The sequence below is a fragment of the Ictidomys tridecemlineatus genome, chromosome 6 (assembly GCF_052094955.1).
Source record: "Ictidomys tridecemlineatus isolate mIctTri1 chromosome 6, mIctTri1.hap1, whole genome shotgun sequence".
Classification (NCBI taxonomy): Eukaryota; Metazoa; Chordata; class Mammalia; order Rodentia; family Sciuridae; genus Ictidomys; species Ictidomys tridecemlineatus.
The window spans coordinates 110133849-110139350 of NC_135482.1; positions in this window are offsets into that span (position 1 = coordinate 110133849).

A 5502-nucleotide genomic window follows, 5' to 3' on the forward strand; every position below is an offset into this window, starting at 1 on the left:
CTATAAAACCATGGACAAAGCAAAGAATTATCAGTTCAGCTTGTTTAGAAGGCACAGTGAACATACACAGCCCTATTTTACAGATAGCTTGCATGTGCTTATTTCATCCTAGCCTCCATTTCTAGTACAAACCAGATCTGCTCCCTACTACTGTTTCTGGCCTCAAGAAATAAATGTTTGCTGTTTGGTTCCAGACCAGAAGAACTCTCTTAATTGCCACCGAGCTCTAGTTGGACCATCTTCCCAACACTAAGACCAAACATTTGTCTTTCCTTGACAAGCCAAGGTTTTCAAGAAACTTCTTTGCTCCATATTTATTTCATCTTTGTTCTCCTCAAACTAATTTTCCTCTGAGACAGCTTTTAAATATCCTTTTTTTCTTTAATTGCCATTTGGAGAAATGACTCTTCCACCCCGTTTTCATACCTCTCTTTATAGATGTCACTTCTCTAAGATATCTGGAAGGACTTTCTCTTCTATTAATAAGTATAAAACACATCTTTACTACACTGGCCTCAGTAAGAACAGTGATAGTGTCAATCTATCTATGAGAGGAAAGGTAGTTGCCAAGATGTTCTTCATTACAGTTTAGGGCAGTTAAAATGACTACCCTCATGTAGAGATTACTACAAAAGGGGTGAGTCAAAAACAAAACAACCAAAGCAAAAACTAGGAAAGTTCAGAAACAAAGGGAGATATGCAATTGAAAATTCATTAAAACATAAAGGAAAGGAGTAGAAATGTAGCTAACAAATTTTGAGCCATGTGTTAAATACTCCACAAGCCCTTTAACTTTTATTATCTCATTTAATCTGTACAAGACTATAAGCGTACACTTATTGGACACTAATGCTTACAGAAATTAAATAACTGCCGGTGTGGGTGTAGCTCAGAGGTTGAGTTCTTACCTAGCTTGCAAAAGGCTCTGGGTTTAATCTGTAGCACCACCAAAAAAGAAAAAGAAAAAAGTAAATAACTTATAAATAAACAGTTAATAGGAAAACCAGAGATCTGAATCCAGGTCTATATGGCTCTGCTTCAACAATGGCTACAACAAATAACTAGCATAAGCAAAAGGGAGATTCACTGAAAAACACATATTAAGAGATTAAGAATTGAGACTATCTGGGAAAACCAGGAGCAGAAGCCATTTGTTGGCAGATAGGACTTCTTGCAGATGAACTAGTATTTTAAGACAGCTCTAAGAACCTCACCAACAGGTAAACACCATGGACTTCCTACCGCTACCCCACTCAGATGTCAGATGGAGCCACAGTCTGTCTTCCTCAGCTTACTTGCAGTTTCTGCTTCCCAAATTTAAGCCAAAGCAAGGTCTCTTCAGCTCCCCTCTACCTTTAGTTTCAACTCTCATCTTTCATGTTTCTTAGTTCTAAATCCCAAGAGAAAACCTGACCCAATCAGCTTGGGCTTTCTAATTACCATTTCCTCTGCCTGAGAATGGTGAGTCAATATTTAGAATTCAGCTCACTTTCTCTCCCTGTTTAACCATACTACACCCTCCACCACCCACTCCTCAAACATATGCTGTTTTTGTTGTTTTGGTACCAGGGATTGAACCCAGGAGCACTGAACCACTGAGCCACATCCCCAGCCCTTTTTTATATTTTATTTTGAGACAGGATTTTGCTATTACTTGGGGCCTTGCCAAGTTGCTGAGGCTGGCTTTGAACCTGCTCCTGCCTCAGGCTCCCATGTCTCTGGGATTATAGGTGTTCACTACCATGCCCAGCTGCTGCCTTATTTTAAGTAGCTCTTTTATCACATTACCTTGTATTTAATTTCTTCAACTTTTAGCATTATCTGAACTTATTTTATTTACTGTTCTTCCCCACTGGAATATAAGCTACTCAAGAGGAACCTTGCCTATTTTGTTCTTCCCTTCCCACAGGACTCAAAATGAGGGGCTTCAGCTTGCAGGAATTCAATAAAATTGTGATGAATAAACAAAAGCCAGTTAGACATGGGGACTGGTTTATGTTCATAGGAAGTATAAATAGAGAAGTCCCATAACTTGAATATCTCGTCCAAGGGCTACTGCTTTAAGGGCTTAAAACAATTTTCATATAACCTCATGACAACCTACTATATTAAGTACTTTTCTTGGCTCTATTTTATAGACAAGAAACTGGCACTCAGAATTAAGTGACCTGCTCAAGTTCAACTCAGCACGTGGTTAACTCGGCAGCCAACCCTTTCTGCCACACCTCAAGTCCTTGAGCTTTGTATTTCCTAACTTCTCCTCCCACCCAGATAAGCAGGATGAAAAAGAAAGACTAGGTTACCAAACTTTAGAATGACAACATGAAACAATACAGAACAAAAGTGATCATTATTTCACTTCCTTGTGGGTGGTAATTATGGATCTCATTATTCCAGACGCAGCACAGGTTAATCACAGTTAAAGAACAGTTTAGATAAATCTGAGAATAATGGATTCACTAAGCACTACTGAGGACATCTGTTATCACTTTTTCAGACCTTTCAGGTGGTCTGTGTGGGGTACAACCATGAACTGCCACCCAAGTTCTCCCAGTGCTAAGACATACAATAAGCAGGCACATCTAATGCTTATTAAGTGAGGTTAAGATTCGTGAAAGCACTTCAAGTACACATTATTTCTGACTGTGTTCTCTTCTTCCAGTCTTCAATTATCACTCATTATTTACTGAATATAAACTATTGCTACAGACTAAACTGTCTCCACCACCACCAAATTCATGTATTGAAGGCCTAACCCTCAATGGGATTGCATCTGGAGACAAGATTTTTAGGAGGTAATTAAGGTTAAATAAAATCCAAAGGATAGGGTCCCAATCTGGTAGGACAAGTGGCCTCAGAAAGAGAGAAAAAAGTGTCATCTCTCTTCACCAAGTAAGGATGCAGCAAGAAGGTTGCTCTAATGCAAGCTGGAAGAGCCCTCACTAGGTACTGGCCAACAAATCCACCTTGGACTTCAAGCCTGTAGAAAATAAATTTTTGGGTGGGAAAGATGGTGGAATGAAATGGACATCATTACCCGAAGTATATGTATGATTGCACAAATCATGTGACTATTTCATGTATAACCAGAGAAATGAAAAAGTTGTGCTCCTTCTGGTACAATGAATCAAAATGCATTGTCAAGTGTAACTAATTAGAATTTTTTAAAAAAATTGGGGGCACTGGAGGCCCAATGACTCAGGAGGAGGCAGAGGCAGGAGGATCAAAGGTTCGAGGTTAACCTCAGCAACTAAGGAGACCGTAAGTCAAAATAAAAACGGCTATAGATGTGGCTCAGTGATAGGGTGTCTCTGAGTTCAAAAGGGGGTGGGGAGAAAAAGAAATGTTGTCTAAGCCACTAAGCCACCCAGTCTATGGTATTTTTTTAATGCAGCCTGAACCATGTTTCATGTACTATATTATTCCATACTATTGTTGTGCCACAGCCAGGAGAGAAAAGCTTGTCTGCACCTGCTGTTAACAAAACTACATCATGCCACAGAGCTGCAAAGCTCCCACTGCTGGAGAGATGGCATGGTCCACATTCTCACCTTGCTCTGGCCTTTTGTCCCCTCCCCTCTCCATCCTCAGGGTTCTCACACTAGGTGGGATCTAGCCAGCTATCTGTTAGTATTCACTTCCACTTTTATAACACTTTCACCCACAATTCATCAATTGCATTCATCCCAGCCCTCTTTGTTGGACCCTGCTCCACTCTGAGTCCCGAAGGGGCACTAGAGCAAAGCCCTACAGCATAGGCTCTGGGTCATATTGCAAAGTCTGGGATCCCAGCCCTACCTTTGCTTAAATTAAGCCTCACTTTCCTCACAGAAAAAGAGGTAATAGCGCACACTTACAGTTAGCGACCATAAACTATGAAAAGCAGTACAGCTGCGCCAAATTAAACTCGTGCTAGCTATTATCATTATCCCCACCCACCCCGACAACTGAACTAAATGTGGGCCTTCCTTACCTTCCCGGTACCCTCGCATTGGTTTCTCGCCCATCAATCACTGGCTCCACCTCCTCCGCTTCCGGATCGTTTCCCGCGCCCCCGCCCAGATAGAACACCCATTACTGCACACAGCTCCGCACTAACTTCTCTCCAAGGCGACCCTTTCTCAACTCCTTTCTTCTCGTTCTCAGTCTGTCACCATGCAACTTTACGCTCACCCTCACGGCAAGGCTGTGTCACTAGGCTAGGCGGGCGACGAATCACAAAGGCCAGTTGCTGAATTTGAATCGCCGCGCTGCTGGGTCTTGATCAATGCCCGCCCGGAGCGGAGCTGGCCGTGTTACTACGCCCCCGCGCCTCTGCGCCTGCGCACTCCTGAGCGCGCGCGCGTGCCCCGGGACGCCGAGATCTGGGGGCGTGGGTTTGTGGCATTGCGCTTGCGCAGCTGCAGGAGCGCCGGAATATTTTTCTGGCGCTTGGCTGGACTAGCGTTCCCATATTTGGAGGCTGTGGTGATGGTTCAGTGCCTGCCTCTCTCAACTTTTCCGATAGATACCGGGTGTTTGGTTGAGCCTCTGCCCATTAACGCCAAATGTACCAGGCTCTCGGCAGTGGTTGATTTGATTAAGCTGGCTTCTATTTTACCACTTACCAAACATCCCAGGATCGAGGCGCTGCACTCGAGAATCCTGCATTCTGGTCCCCGCTTTTGTCAGCTCATAGCATGGCTGGAGTTTCCTTATTTTGCCTCTAAAGCGGAGGAACCCTGCCACTTCCACAGAGTTGTGTGGCATCTTCAGCCTCAGAAGTGAAAGAGCTCTGGTGATGAAGTTCCTTGGAATTGTTCCTACTGGGTGCTTGGCACCGCCCTGCAGGGGTGGAGGAAGCTAGGACCCAACCCTGTTTTGAAGCCAGAGTTAGGCAGTCAGTATAGACAGGTAAATCAAATCAGATCAGATAAAGGAGGCCAATTTTGAGTGAGTCTGCCAAATTGGAGACAGTTCCCTGAGGGATTGAAATGTTAACTCCTTCAAGGCCCTTCCTCCACTCTTATCAAGAACCTGCCCCTGCTCCAACCTGTTGCTAAGGTAACCTGTCCCAGGAATTGCCCCTCCCTGCAGGAAGCTTATTAATTAATGAGCCCTTGGCTTCTCCAACCTGCCCTTCTCCCTTCAGCCCACCTGTTTCTCACCTTTTGGCCATCTCACCTAGCATTTCCAGGGCTAGTCAAATGCCTAGTCACCTCCGCTGGAAGGAGAAAGATATGGGGAAGAGGGCAGAACGTCTCGCTTCTTGGGATACCAGGACACCAGCTATGGCCCCCTTCGCCCTCCTGAGAGAAGTCTATGTTACCCCTTTTTAAATAAACCCTACTTTATATGCTTGCCTCAGCATGCTTCTGTAATGTTCAAACTTCAACATGTGAGGAAGCAGAACATCCCGATAGATAAACGGCAGTATCATTTTTAGAGGGCTCATCTTCAAATTAGGACAAGACACATCCCTTCATGTCCCTGGTTTCTCCTTTTTTTTTTTTTAATGGGGAA